The following is a 16,318-nucleotide window of genomic DNA, read 5'->3' on the forward strand; positions in this document are numbered from 1 at the left end:
TGAGGACCCCTGGCTCAGCTCTCTGAACAGCTTAGGGGTTTAAAATTTTTCTGGATAGTCTCTCACTCAACGTAAACTGTCCCACCAATTTTCGTCAAAATCCAGAGTAAATGTTTTTAGATTCACCTTAATAGGTAGGTACCTACCTACATATACTAAAAGATGAATTGAAGATAAAAACTTCAATCGAGCGTAATAAAATCTCTCGAATTAATCAGCAAGTCGATAAAATAAAGCATAAAAATACAATTTAGACGAGTAAGTACATGTTTTAATTTCAATTCGAAAATAAGACAGTTGAAAGCATCCTCTTTTCCTCAGTGAATCTTTACAGTATCTAACACAACAAAATCATCATGAAAGGTCTAATATTACTCCCGGTAAGCCTTTTTATTTTTCATTTTCATACAAATTTCTTTAGATTTTATTGAAATTGAGAACACGTGAAATTGGTTAAGCCTGCCATAAACCTTGACAAAACTGAATAAAACTGCTCGAAATTCAAAAAAATATAATAATATGAGGAGCTCTAGAGTTTTGAACTTTTTTAAAAAAATTATAATTATAATAATTTACTTTACTCGCATTAACTTAAACACTTTCACTCTATTTTTCACAGATCGCTTTTGGCTACATTTTGTACGTTACACTCACAATGATGTTATAGTTTACCACAGCAGTAATGTTACGGATGAAACGGCCATAGAGAGTACTCTGTCCTTTGGAGGCCAAACTACACCAATCCCATAGCCCATAGGTACACATAAAAATTCAATATTGGCAACAGCATCAGTACCTATCGATAAAAAAATGATCAAAAATATGGGCTAAAACAAGTTAGTAGAATGAATTAGATTCGATTGTTTTTTCTTTCTTTTTTTTTACCAACTTTGCTGAAGTACATACTTAAATATGTTATTAATTGATTGCAAAACCGTGAAATGGAAATACATACAAAGTTCAAATAATCATTCGAGTGTTTTTAATGTTATAAAAAGCTACTACAAGTATGGATTAATATGTGAAAACGATGGGCTCATTAATTCATTTTTTGCAATAGTTTTTTCGAAAATGATCCCACTTTGATGACCCCTGGCTCAGCCCTCTGGACAGCCAGGGGGCTCCAAATTTTTTGGGCAGTCTCTCACTCAACGTAAACTTCCCCACCAACTTTCGTCAAAATGCTGAATATCTTTTTTTCCGATCCGCCTCGATAGGTAGGTACCTACCTACGCATAGGTACTAAAAGATAAATTATCGATGAAAACGTCCATAATCTCTCGAATTAATCAGCAACTCACGATAAAATAAACTAGGTATACCTAAATACTTACAATTTAGACGAGTACGTATCTTTTAATAATTTCAATCCGAAAATAAGGCAGTTGAAAGTATCCTCTTTTCCTCAGTGAATTCTCACAGTAACGCAACAAAATCATAATGAGAAGTAAAAATATAGTATTCATCCCGGTAAGGCTTTTTATTTTTCATTTGCTTACAAATTTCTTTGGATTTTATTGAATTTGAGTACGTACACGAGAAACAGGAGCTTGAAAGTTTTTGATCTTTTTGTACCTACTTAGTTGTGTGTTTTTTTTGTTTTTTTTTTTTTTTTTGTTTTAATCATAATCATTGTTACCTTACTTACATTTACTTACACTTTTACTGATCTATTTTTCACAGATCGCTATTTATTACTTGTTTTGGGTCGCAATCGTGATGATGTTATAGTTTACCACAGCAATACTGTTATGGGCAAAATGGCCATAGAGAATGCCCTGTTCTTTGGAGGCCTAACAACACAAATCCCATACTGCATAAAAATTCAATAATCCCACCAGCATCAGGAAATAAAAAAATGATCAAGAACTTGGGCTAAAAGAAGTTGGTAGAATAAATTCGATGCAATTCATTTTTTTTAACAACTTTTCTTACTTATACATATTTTTTTTAATTTAGTAAGAATGTTAACGATTGATTACAAAACCATGATTTATAGAAATACAAAGTTCAAATAATCATTCGACTTTTTTTAATGTCAGGTTTTAAAAAGCTGCCATGCAAACAATTATTCAAAAATCTTTAGCAAGTTTCTTAAGGATATTTTCGTCTACAGTTGAATAATTTTTGAAAATTATCCTTTATTTTAAAAAAAAGAAAGAAAAAAAAATGATATGAATATTGAAAATGAATTTACCTTCGGTGATTTGTATTTTTTTGACATGAAACTAACATCGATGCCCTCGAACCAAAATTCACCACTTCTGGTTATTTTGGGGAGCCTCAGCGAGATTTTCAATTTCTCAAGAATTTTTAAATTTTTCCAGAAAGCATGTACCTACCAAATTAAAATGTGAACTGTTAAAAATCCAGTTTGGGCGTATTCTGAACCTGTTTGAAGTGATTTATCTTCATTAGGGCCGATTTCCAAGCGGAAATCTCGACGATATTTTTTGAATGAATTTTTCAGTTTTCATTGAAAATATTCTTAACCTTTAAATTGGGCCGAACATGGATGAATGGGATGCTGAATAAGCGAAAAGTCAATATTTAGGTGCCCAAATTATTTTCCACGTCTTCTTGAAAAATGTTAAAATTTGGAAAAATCTAAAATCGCACTCGAGGCTTTAGAATGACCAGAAATAGTGAAATTCTGTTCGGAACAGTTGGTATTAGTTTCAGGACAAATTTTTGTAACTTTGACTGAATAAGTAAAATAAAAAGAATGGTGTCGAAAATGGACAATTTTGAATGATAGTCATTTGAACGATAAAAATTGGTTTAAGAACGTCAATCTACATACGTAAGTGGTAAGCCCAGCATTTTTAAACGATAAAAAATGTTAGCGTTATATTTATTCTGTCATTGATAAAAGAAGACGTTGGCAGTTGGCACTACCAATTTCTCTGTGAGATAAACAGGTCTTAATGTTTGGTCGCGTCTTTTTTTGGGGGGGAGGGGGTCACTAATTCTCGAAATCTGTAAGCTCATAATTTTTTGTACTCTTCTCTCACCTTAAACATCTAAAAAAATTGATTTTCGCGTTTCGAGCCTTGTTTTTTGTAAAATTTATTCATAAGATTTTGTTTTTTTTTGTTTTTTTCGCCAAATTTACTCAAGTCAAAAAGTGTCAACTTTTGGAAACTGTCAAAAAGTGTCAGTTTGGAAAAGTTGTCAAAAAAAGTCAACTTTTAGAAAAACAGTCAAAAAGTGTCAATTTTTGGAAAAACAGTCAAAAAGTGTCCATTTTTGGCACAATTGATAAAAAGTGGCTATTTTTGTCAACATTTTCAGAAAATGTCAATTTCTGGTAAAATTGTCAAAAGAGACCAATTATTGCCAAAATTGTTAAATAGTCCTGTTCTTGCCCCAACTGCTCAAAAAATTCCCGTTTTTATCAAAATTTTCAGAAAGGAAAAATAGTAAAAAAAAGTGTCAACTTTTTAAAAAATAGTCAAAAAGTGTCAATTTTTAGAAAAATAGTCAAAAATTGTCAATTCTTGGAAAAACAGTCAAAAAGTGTCAATTTTTGGAAAAATCGTCAAGAAGTGTCCATTTTTGGCACTTTTGATAAAACGTGTCTAACATTTCCAGAAAATGTCGATTTCTGGTAAAATTGTCAAAAGAGGCCAATTTTTGCCAAAATTGTTAAATAGTCCTGTTCTTGCCTCGATTGCTCAAAAAATCCTGTTTTTGTTAAAATTGTCAAAAAAATTCTCGATTTTATCAAAATTATCAGAAAGTGTCAATTTTTGACGAGTTGATGACAAATTGTAAAAGTTTTCAAGAAATAGTTTTCTGATAAAATACTTACATGTATTTTTAATGTCTCTTGAAAATTTCAAATTCCAGGAATTAATCAAGACGTAAATGAACTAATCATCGACTTCTTTTTTCAATTTTCAAGTTCAAACGGCTTTGTATGGACTGATTTTGATGGGTAGTATGACACTTTTTCATAATCACTCGAAAAATTTACTCCATTTGAGGCTGCAAAATCTTAAAAAATGCTTTGAAAAAATTTTGATGTAAGTAAATTTTTGATTTCCTGCATAAGTTTTATGTTATCCACTTTGATAGTTGACATGACACCTTCTTCAAGGATTTAAAAAATCATCGTCACAAGCTTGAGTTCAAAAATTTTTCAGAAAAGTTCAAAAAACATTTTGGTAAAAATATGTGAATCCCTTGCAAAATTTTAACCTATTTTGATAGGTCGCATGACCACTTTTTAATGTTGCATTGCAGTTTATTGGAATGCCCCCTCCCCCCATTCCATTGTGGAACTTCTAAAATACAAATTAAACTTTTTTCAGAACTCAGCGTACCTATGAGAAGCCAAATTAATTTTTGTGCCTCAAAAACGCTCCAAAAAATTCAGATTTTTTGCAAAACGAATGAAGCGTTCATCTACTTTGAAAATTCATCTGGTAAAAAAGGTACCGAACCGGCTTGCCTTGAATACGAGTCATTGTCAGAAGTTCTCTTATACCGTGTATAGAAAAACATTCTTCCATGGGTTATCAAAAGGTCAGTGAAACGTCAACATTTATGCATATCTTTTGATAACTCGTCCATAAAAGTACAAGCATTTAGTGCATTAAACAAATAATCAAATCAATTTGAAATGTGTTTATTTTCATACTGATTATGATTCATTATGATTACGTTTATAAATTCTAGGAATTTTGCAACTCGATATAATATCGCATAAATACACACTGCAGTTATTCTCTACATTTCTTTTCAATTCGATTATGAGATATAGTTAAACGTAAGTAGTTGTCTACCTACACATATATTCAAATTTTTTTTAGTGAAAAGTGAAACATTATGTCGAAAGTTACATTGGTAAGCTTTTTATAATAAACTATTACATCCTATTTAATTAGTTGCTAGCATTTTATAGACATGTCTTTCTATTACCTATTATTTTTTCAACTCTTTGTAATTTATTACCGGTAATTTACTTATTTTATTTCAAAATGAATCAAATTGAACTTGCTGGTTGACATTTCGGTATATTGTGTTCTCAATTTATCATCAAAATAAATATTTTATAACAAAAAATTTCAATCAGTAGGCACATCTACTTCATTTTTAAAAAATGAAAAAAAATTCCCAAAATAAAATCAAAATTACCCAAAATATGAATAAAAATGTCTGAAGATACATATCATTAAATAATCTAATAAATAGATAGGTACCTACCTAAACAGTTGAACAAACTGGTTACCTATGGATGGAATTATTATTTGAAAACCATAACAAGTGTTGGTACCAGAAAAAACTGACTAAAAAAAATAATTAAAATGAGAAAAAAATCGCCGAATTGAATAAGGAAAAAATTGATGAAAAAGTCGTCGAAATTTTCAGGTATTTTACCAAACCTCTTTTCTCGATAATTATCGGATAAGACCTTCAATTCTGTCAACTTCTCGGTCTAAAAATTGGAATTCTATCAACAAAATGATGGATATCTCCCCTCACTCCACCCTCCTAGAAATAATCTTTTTTTTCGATACAGAATGTCAAATAGGTAGAGGAATTTCAATGCTTTTTTCATTACAGATTATTTGCGTTTTATTTACCAGCTCACTTTTTAAATTTTCCACAGATCGTATTCAGCGTTTTGTGCGTATTGGCCATGGCTTATCAAGTCTACAGTTTGCCATATTGGATGCCATCCTATGATCCTGATAGGTACACTACGTCGACTGAAAAGCAGACTTTGTATGATCGACGACCGTATCAGATCATGAAACAGCAAATGGGTGATAAATTGAAAAGGGATTTGATAAATAGTATACCTAAGTTTAGGTATAATAAGTAATGTGGATTGTATTTGTCTTAGTAATTAGTCAAGCCTAGTATTGTTTACATTTAATTACTCAGAGTGAAAAGATTATTCTCTTATAAATAATACCTAGGTACACAATTTAACCATAATATTAGGTAATAAAAATTTCAAGTCCATAATTATTTAATCGAGTAGGTATTTATATAGGTAATAATGAAGTGCATGAAAAAAATTCATTTGATGAAAATCTTCTCGAGTCTGTAGAACGCTTATTGATAGGTACTCAATTTGATAGCTTATTGAAATTATTGACCTGTTCAATGATTTTTCCATTTATTACAATCTTACTTCTTACTGGCTCCTTTCCTTTGAAGGCCATTGTTTTTGTTTTCTCTGATGATATTCTCATATCATACTTTTCTAATGTCTTTGTTAAATTATACATTGATCTCTGTAGGTCATCTTCTGTTTCAGCTAGTACTGCTTGATCATCTGCGAATAATACTGTTGATATTTCTTACCTTCTGTCTGTCTTGATTCCTTTTGGCTTCATTTTCTGCCATTCTTTTACCATGTGATCCATATACATGTTGAATAAAACACAAGACAGTGGACATCCCTGGCGAACTCCTCTGTTTATTTCTGCTTGTTCTGAGAGTTTATTTCCAATTCGTACTCTTATTCTAGTGTTCTTATATATGCTGTTTATCACCTTTTGCATTTTATATGTTATCTCTTCATCTTCTAGGACTTCAAACAGTTTTTTTCTAGTAACCCTATCATATGCTTTTTCCAGGTCTATGAAGCACATGTGTGTTTCTAGGTTGTATTCGATCCTTTTTTCCATCAGTAGTTTTACTGTATAACTTGCGTCAGTGCATGATCTTCCTTTTCTAAATCCGTTTTGACTTTCTGACAGCTTTTCTTCTGCATGCTCTGCCAGTTGTTTTGTCAGTATTTTCGCATATATCTTGTAGCAGGTGTTGAGTAGACTTAATCCTCGGTAGTTTTTCAGGTTTGACATATCGCCTTTCTTGAACAGTGGTATTACAATTGCTGTTTTGAAATCTTCAGGTACCTTTTCTTCTTGGTACATCCTATTTAGGAATTCCAGTAGTCTTCTTTTAAATTCAACACTTGCATATTTGTACAATTCTGTTGGTATGCCATCTTCTCCTGGAGCTTTTGCATTTTTTGCCATTTTCAATGCTTCTTGTAGCTCTTTAAATGAAATTCTGTCCTCTGTTTCTCTGATTTCATCTTCTATCTTTGTAGCTTGTGCATTTTCATCACCCCAGAGTTCTTCAAAATATTCCTTTGCATCATTGATTTTAATCTTTGGCAAACCCACTCTTGTTAAAATTTGTGTCAATTCTCCTTATCATCTTGTACACCTTTGGCCTTAATTTGTATGTGTCATGCTCAAGGAATGTGATGAAATTTTCCCAGCTCTCTCTCTCTGTAATTTCCTGGACTTTCTCTTGACTTTTGCCGACTGTTTTCGATATTCTTCACCATCAACCTCGCTTTTTGTGCTCATGAATTTTCTAAATGCCTGTCTTTTCTTTTGTATGAGTTCTTGGATTTCGTTGTCCCAATTCTTTATTTCGTTTTGCCCCAATTCTGCAAGGAACCATTCCTAAGCTTTCTTTTGCCACTTTTGTCACAATGGATTTGATATTTTTCCATTCTTCTTCTATGTCCTGGCTTGTTGGTATCTCTTGACTAATGATGTTCATCCGTCTTTGGTACAGCTCTTGGTTGGTTGGGTCATCCAGGGCTCTTGTGTTGATCTTCTTTTCATTTTTCCTGGCTGGTATTCTTGTTGTTTCCATTCTCATTACTCCTTGAACAAAAAGATGGTCAGTGCCTATTTCTAGACCTCTGTATGTTCTTATATCCAAGAATTTCTTTGCGGCATTTTCATTGGCTATAAAATGGACGATCATTGAGCTTTGTCCTCTTGTATTGCTCCATGTCATCTTGTGATCTTCCTTGTGTTGGTAGAATGTATTCATGATTCTTAGTCCTTGAAAGTGCAAAAATCTATCAGTCTCTTCCCATTTGTATTCATTCCTTCTGTTCCATACATACCAGTTACTGTCTTTACTTGCTTATCTCCTACCTGAGCATTCAAGTCTCCTGCTATTACCAATTTATCTTCTGGATTTACTGCTTCTGCTGCCCTCTGTAGTTGCTTGTAGAACTCTTAGCTTTGTTCCTCTCTTCCCTCTTTGGGTGCATATACTCCAATTATTGTAAGAAAGTCTTTTTTCAATCTCATCCTTGCTGATACAATTCTTTCATGCCATATGTTGTATGAGTCGATGTTTTTGCGGTGTTTATTATGTATGTGTAACATCACTCCGCCTGCAGCTCTGGTTTTCTTGTCGACTCCACTGTAGATAACAATGTAATTTCCAGATTCAATTGTTCCACTTCCTTTCTTCTTTGTTTCAGACATCACAGCAAAGTCTATATTTCTGCTGCTTGGAATTCCGTTTATTTCTGCTTCCTTGGCTGCATATCCTCTTACATTCCATTTTCCGAATTTGCATTTTCCTTTCGTTAGCGTGTGTTTTTATTTTAACCAGGGGTTCATCTCCGCCTGGGATCCCATAGTTCCATCCGTTTTCTGTTGTTTGTGAGTTTTGAGTAAGGTTGATTTTTGTCTGACTTGGTTACCAGCCATGCCAGACATATCACGGTGATAGGGCTGCTATCTAGGCCTCCGCGCTTGCCTGGTCCTCTTTTAGTCGTCTTTTACAACAGGCAGAGGGTACCATAAGGATATTCTTGACCCATCCCTACACAGGGGTGCCAATACCTATTGTTCATAAAACCACAATAAATCATTGTAAAACAAGTTTAATCACAATACAATGTGTTTGAAGTTAATTTGACTTTCTTATTTACATAAATATCCGATGCCTCATGTATTTACGACAGCCTTACAGTGATATTAAACCCTGTTTGTCCCACTTATGACGGTGGTATAAGGCCCGAGGGTATAGCCTCCCCCTCAGGATCCGACATAAGTCCACATATCATTTTATTATCTAGGGTAAGCCCCCCAACACACCGAGGGGACTTGATAAGATAGTAAATGTAGATAGATTATTTTCTAGCTTGATTACCATAGATACTTCCCTGAGAGCACTAGGTACACTCAACCTAGACTAGACTTATATATTTAACCATCAATAGACCTATCTGTAGTAAAATCTCCCTATAATACACATTAAACAAAATCCAATCAATTCGAAATGTGTTAATTTTCACTGATTATGATTAATTATGATTACGCTTATAAATCCTAGGAATTTTCTAACTCGATATAATATCGCATAAATACACTGTGCAGTTATATATTCTCTACATTTCTTTTCAATTCGGTAATGAGATATAGTTAAACGTAGGAATCTAACCTACCCATATATTCAATTTTTTTTAGTGAAAAGTGAAACATTATGTCGAAAATTACATTGGTAAGCTTTTTATAATAAACTATATTACATACCTATATCTAATTAGTTGCTAGCATTTTATAGGCATGTCTTTCTATTATACCTATTATTTTTTCAACTCTTTGGAATTTACCTATTAATTTATTTTATTTCAAAATGAATCAAATATTGAACTTGCTGGTTGACATTTCGGTACCTACATTGTGTTCTCAATTTATCATCAAAATAGTGATTTTATAACAAAAAATTTCAATTAGTAGACATTTTTTAAAAAATGAAAAAAAATGCCCAAAATAAAATCAAAATAATATTTTTTTAAACCGCCAAAATTACCCAAAGTATGAATAAAAATGTCTAACGTTATAATTTAATAATTTTTTGAATTATAGATAGGTACCTATCTGAAAAGTTGAACAAAATATGGATGGAATTATTACATAGGTATTTGAAAACCACAACAGTTGGTACCAGAAAAAATTGACTAAAAAAAATAATTAAAATGAGAAAAACATCGTCGAATTAAATAAGGAAAAAATTGATGAAAAAGTCGTAGAAATTTTCAGGTATTTCACCAAACGTCTTTTCTCGATAATTATCACATAAGATCTTCAATTTTTTCAACTTTTCGGTCTAAACATTGGAACTCTCAATCAACAAAATGATGGTTATCTCCCCTCGCTCGATCCAACCTCCTAAACAAATTTCTACTTTTCTCGATACGTCGAAATTTCAAATTGAGGAATTTTAATGCGTTTTTTCATTACTTCTTGACGTTTTATTTACCAGCTCACTTTTTAAATTTTCCACAGATCGTAGTCTGCGTTTTGTGCGTATTGGCCATGGCTGATCAAGTCTACAGTTTCCCATACTACGAGAAGTTCACTACGGAGACTGAAAAGCCGACTTTGTGGGCTCAATCACGACAGTTTCAGGCCAGGAAACAGCTGTTGGATGCCCAAATAAAAAGCTTTCAGATAAATACTTTACTTAAGATTATGAATAAAAAGTAATGTGGATTGTATTCGCTTATAAATAATTCTGTCGGGATATTATGGCATTTTAAATACCTATGTACACAATTATATAGCCATAACATTAAGGTAATAATGAAGTACACGAAACAAAAAAAAAGCAAATCCACACAAATAAAATTAGAAAACTTTAGGTGGTGAATTTCATTCGATAAAAATCTTCTCGAGTCTGTAGAACGTTTAGATAGGTACTCGATTTGATAGCTTATACGAGTAGGTACGTATAAATGTAACATGAATTATCGATGAAAACTTCATTCGAGCGTAATAAAATCTCTCAAATTGATTAGCAACTTGATAAAACATTTAAACAAGCCATAAATACCCGTATAAATAACACGAGTACCTACCTAGATATTTTCTTTTCAATTGAAAAATATACATATACGCAGGTGGTAAATCTTCACAGCAACACAGCAGAATCATGAAGAAAAAAATTATGGTAAGCCTCTTTATTTTCTCTTTTCATATTATTACCTATTAAAGGAAATTAAAAACATATGTACGTAAAATGTATCTGAATTGAGTAATAAGTCCAATAATCAGTTTCAAGACAAGAAAAGAAAAAATATATGTACATATTAGTTTTTGGATCCGCATTCGGTGATTAATAAATCGAGATGAATAATCATTAAAAAGTACATTACAACTTAGAGTTGATGATTTGTCAAAATTTGGCCAAATATGGCAATAATTTGAGGAGCTGGATATCAAAACGCCGTAAGTCCATTTTTATGAAAATTGAGATAAGAGTGTTTTCCTATGTAAAATTCAACGGGGAATCGATTGCAGCCATCGTCGTAAATCCATCTGCCATGCTTCATCTCGAAAATCCCACTCAAAGTTGAGATTTACTTCAAAACGCAGTAAAAACCAGCAATTTTACTTCAAAACGCAGTAACTACACTATTTTTAGCGTTTTTTGTGTTTTAAGGTTGGTAAACATTGATTTCAGAAGGTGGTTACTGTTGGTAATGAAACTACAGACTTTTAAAAAATTTCCAACATATTGTTCAATCATAATCACACTTGGCCTGAACATAAAAAACAAAATCTTGTGTCATGACTCAGTCACTATGGCAAACGGCGCTTTAATTTTGAATATTTTTTTTACTATTTAATAGATAATAATCATTAAAATGGTTCTCTACCCATGTGTTTTTATTTCAATAAGAGAGTGCCGGTGTATTTACTGCGTTTTGATATAAAATGTGCGTGATTTTTGTAGCAAGTTTCAGATCAAAACGCAGTAACTGTCTTTTTTCAGATCAAAACGCAGTAACTTTTTTTCTCCCCCTTCCCACGTTCCCCCCGGTTCTCAAAAATTTGGGCACTTTCATGTTTTGAGGTCATGGTGACTTCCCCTTTCCTCTGATACCACATTTGACCCCCTTCGACTCCCCCCGACCCCCCCACAGTTTTTCCTCATTTCTGAAAATTTTGCAAAATGGACTTACGGCGTTTTGATATCCAGCTCCTCATTTCACAAATTGATAAAAAAAAATTACACAAAGAATTATTGCATCATGCGAATATTGCGAATATTCGCTTCAATCTAATACCCCCTGCCAACCCTTCTTTCCCCCTCCACACCTCTAAACCACCAGTTTTCAGGAAATTCTGGAGCCTTAAACGAGTTCTGAACTTTCTCTACAAATACCTATCCAATTGCTCCGAAAAGATCAAATTTTGATGAAAAACACCGATTTTTAGCCTGCATCTTCCTTGAAGCAAATAAGGTCATCAGGAGACCTGGTGAGATATCCCACCTCAGATTCGAATAGGACGAAGAGTTTTAGAAAGAACTTGGTCTAACCCCCACTGGCTCCCTCCCGCCGCCACCAATCAAAATTTCAGCTGCCCAAAATGATGTTCTTCTTTTTGACGAGTTTTTGAGAAATTAACATTCTCGGTGATTTGTATCTTTTTTTATCAAGTTATTTCTTTTTTCAAAAAAGTACCTACGAGTATATTGGAAATTAGACATGAAACTAACATCGACGCACTTGAACAAAAATTTATTTTGGGGCGCTCCAGTGGGATTTTTCATTTCTCAAGAATTTTTAAATTCTTCCAGAAATCATGAAAATTAAAACGTAAACAGCTACAAATCCAGTTTTGGCTTATTCTCAACCTGTTTGAAGTAAATTAACCTCATTTGAGCCGATTTCCAAGCAGAAATCTCGATGATATTTCTTGACCGCATTTTTCAATTTTCGTTGGGAATATTCTAATGTGGAATTGGGCTGAATATGGATTGGATAAACTCCTTCAATGAGTGCTGAATAAGCCACAAGTTGATTTTTAGGTGCCCAAAATTATTTTCTACGCCATCTTGAAAAATTTCAAGATTTGGAAAAATCTAAAATCGCACTCGAGGCTTCAGAATGACCGGAAATAGTGAAATTCTGTTCGGGACAGTTGGTAATGTTCCAGGACAAATTTTCGTAACTTTGACTGAATAAATAAAATATTTTAATTCAAAAGCAATAAAGCATGTTGTCGAAAATGGTCAATTTTGAATGATAGTCACTTGAACGATAAAAAGTAGTTTAAGAACGACAATCTATGTACATAAGTGATAAGCCCAGAAGCCCAGCATTTTTAAACGATAAAAAATGTTAGCACGATATTTCTCATTGATAAAAGAAGACGTTGGCACTACCAATTTCTCTGTGAGATAAGCAGATCTTTAAATGTTTATCATGTCTTTTTTGGGGGGCGAGGTAACTAATTCTCGAAATCTGTAAGCTCATAATTTTTTGTACCCCTCTCTCACCATAAACATCAGAAAAAAAATTTATTTTCGCGTTTAAAGCATTGTTTTTTGCAACATTTATTGATAAGGTACCTACTGTTTGTTTGTTTTTTTTTTTTTTTTGCCAAATTTACTCAAGTGAAAAAGTGTCAAATTATGGAAAAGTTGTCCAAAGAATGTCAACTTTTGGGGAAAACTGTCAAAAAGTACCAATTTTTGGGGAAAAAGTCAAAAAGTGTCAATTTTTGGGAAATAGTCAAAAAAAGTTCAACTTTTGGGTAAAACTGGCAAAAAGTGTCAATTTTGGGGAAAATAGTCCAAAAGTGTCAATCATTAAGAAATAGTCAAAAAGTGTCCATTTTTGAAAAAATAGTCAAAAAGAGTCAACTTTTGGAGAAATAGTCAAAAAGTATCCATTTTTGGAAAAATAGTCAGTCAAAGAAGGTCAACTTTTGGGAGAAACCGTCAAAGTGTCAATTTTTGGAAAAATGGTAAAAAAGTGTCAGTTTGGAAAAGTTGTCAGAAAAAGTCAACTTCTGAGAAATTAGTCAAAAAGTGTCAATTTGGAAACGTTGTTAAAAAAAGTCGAATTTTGAAGAAAATTGTCAAAAAGTGTCGATTTTTGAAAAAATAGTCAAAAAGTGTCCATTTCTGAAAAAATAGTTTAACAAAGTCAACTTTTGGAAAAAATTGTCAAAAAGTGTCAATTTTTAAAAAAAAGTCAAAAAGGTCAATTTTTGGAAAAATAGTCAAAAAGTTGTGGTGTCCAGGGGTTGCTTCTACTTTCAGAAAGTGAAGTCTTTGACCTAGCCCACATAAGTGAATTCAGGAAACCCAAATTCTAGCTCTGACAGACGAGTTCAGAAAGAAACATATATCGCGATGCGACTCGAAATAAATTAAATAATCACCGGAGGTGCGCACTTGCATTCAATTGTATTTAACAAGTAAAGTACAATTATAATGCCAAAACAACGAGGCTAATAAAATGTACATGGCACAAGGCCTAAAACGATTTCCCTAGCACAATGATAATAATAACTATACGCGAGTACGGCTATACTAAAACTGTTGGCTCTGCCCAAGTTACAATGTCGGAAGTGGTCCTTGGACCAAGTCCAATAGATGTCTCTGCCTTATGGAACTTTCCACGGAACTTTCCATTGGCAGTGATACCACTTCCTCCGGAGCACAACTTCCCTTTAGGTGGAAGCTGTGGGCGCATCCCCTCCCGGTACAAAGTGTCCATTTTTGGAAAAATAGTCAAAGAAAGTCAACTTTTGGGAGAAACCATCAAAAACTGCCCATTTTTGAAAAAATTGTCAAAAGTCAACTTCTGAGAAATTTGTCAAAATGTGTCAATTTGAAAACGTCAAAAAAAGTCAACTTTTGAAAAAAATTGTCAAAAAGTGTCGATTTTTGAAAAAATAGTCAAAAAGTGTCCATTTCTGGAAAAATAGTTTAAAAAAGTCAACTTTTGAAAAAAATTGTCAAAAAGTGTCAATTTTTAAAAAATAGCCAAAAAGTGTCAATTTTTGGAATATGTAATAGTCAAAAAGTGTCAATTTCTGGAAAAACTGTCAAAAAGTGCATTTTTTGGAAAAATAGTCCAAGAGTGGCCATTTTTGAAAAAATAGTCCAAAAGTGTCAATATTTGGAAAAATAGTCAAAATGTGTCAATTTTGGCAAAATAGTCAAATGTGTCAATTTTTGGCAAACTAGTAAAAAGCGTCAATGTTTGGCAAAACAGTCAAAAAGTGACCATTTTTGGCACAAAATTGATAAAAAGTATAATATTTTTGTCACCATTTTCAGAAAATGTCAATTTCTTGTAAAATTGTCAAAAGTGGCCAATTTTTGCCAAAATTGTCAAATAGTCCTGTTCTTGCCTCGATTGCTTAAAAAATGCCTGTTTTTGTTAAAATTGTCAAAAAATTCTCGCTTTTATCAAAATTATCAGAAAGTGTCAATTTTTGACGAGTTGACGACAAATTGTAAAAGTTTTCAAGAAATAGTTTTTTGATAAAATAGTCAAATGGTCGTAATTTTTGCCAAAGTTTCTAAGAAATTTGTGCTTTGTTCGTCAAAACTTCCAAAAAGCACTCAATTTTGCCTCGCATGCCTGAAAAGCCCTCCTTTCGTTTCGAAGCTCGCCAAATAACTTCGGCTTTAAGGAATTTCATCGAAATTAACTCAAATATGATATTTTTAGGCTTGGTTTGGCGTTAGCTCGAAAATTCGCCAATGTCTAAATTTTTAGGAGAGGTGAAAATAGCTTCAAAATAGGGCTCAATTGATGTACTAGGAAATCAAATGTTGCATATTTAACATGTCCAAAAATCAAAAACTTCAATTTTTTTTAAAATGGGACATTCTAATGTTTTTAATTTTTTCCAATCATCAGGTACCTTTATTATTATTTATTCACTCTTTTTCTGTATTTTTCACAGATTGCCTTTTTCTACATTCTGTACCTCTCAGTCACGATTTTTCAATTCAGTATGTATTAGTTTCTCACCACAATATGAACCTCCCTTGGAAAGCCTACCAACACTGATCCTGTACCACAAACTTAATGCCTTCAACAGCAGCCAACAAAAATATGGTTTAGAACTAGTTTGTAAGTAGGTACCTAAAAAATGAATTAAATTAATTTTTTTACTTGTCAATAATGAATGTTTTTAAATCGATTATCCATCACTATAACACTATGAAAGTTCAATAATATAAATACAAAGTTCGAAATAATCATTCGTGTGTTTTTAATTTTATAACGATGCGCTACGAAATTGACAGATGAATGAAAAATTAGACTCATTTCACTTCGGTGATGATTGCAATCGACTACACCAATTGAAATCTGGTCCCATATTATGCATTAGAATTTGATCACAGAGTTCAAAATTCAATTTTTGAGCCACATTCGAGGCAATTTTTTCATAGTTTTTCAACCTAATAAAATTAATAATTTTTGAAAATTTTTCTTTGGAACATTACCTCAAAACCTTTTAGGATTTAATAGAGTGAGAACATCGACTGAAATTGTCTGTATGATCAATGCGTATAAAATTCCACTGATAAGCTATTCTGAAAATATTCGTTTTACGTAAATTACCATCTATTTGAATTATTTGTCAAACATACGAGTTGTGTTACGTAATTCGATTGTAAGTACTCGACATTATTTTCTATTACCATTTCAAATACTTACCTACACCTACATTTCCGCATTTTTTGCCACGACCTTAGCTTTGAAATAATT

General features: G+C 32.5%; 2 long non-coding RNA genes across 3 annotated transcripts; both read left to right on the top strand.

Moving 5' to 3' along the window:
- The first annotated feature begins 228 nt into the window (after positions 1-228).
- LOC135846915 (uncharacterized) lies at positions 229-2,019 on the top strand. Of its 2 annotated transcripts, XR_010559040.1 has the most exons (3): positions 229-380; positions 620-836; positions 1,684-2,019. It is a non-coding gene; the product is annotated as an uncharacterized LOC135846915 (long non-coding RNA). The 2 variants fall into 2 exon arrangements; XR_010559041.1 differs by lacking the exons at positions 229-380; positions 620-836 and adding an exon at positions 843-1,470.
- Positions 2,020-4,693: 2,674 nt separating this feature from the next.
- On the top strand, positions 4,694-15,807 carry LOC135846483 (uncharacterized). The gene is made up of 4 exons (XR_010558969.1): positions 4,694-4,851; positions 5,618-9,288; positions 10,077-10,740; positions 15,507-15,807. It is a non-coding gene; the product is annotated as an uncharacterized LOC135846483 (long non-coding RNA).
- The last annotated feature ends 511 nt before the right edge of the window (positions 15,808-16,318 follow it).

This window comes from Planococcus citri, chromosome 5 (genome assembly GCF_950023065.1).
Source record: "Planococcus citri chromosome 5, ihPlaCitr1.1, whole genome shotgun sequence".
NCBI classification, from domain to species: domain Eukaryota; kingdom Metazoa; phylum Arthropoda; class Insecta; order Hemiptera; family Pseudococcidae; genus Planococcus; species Planococcus citri.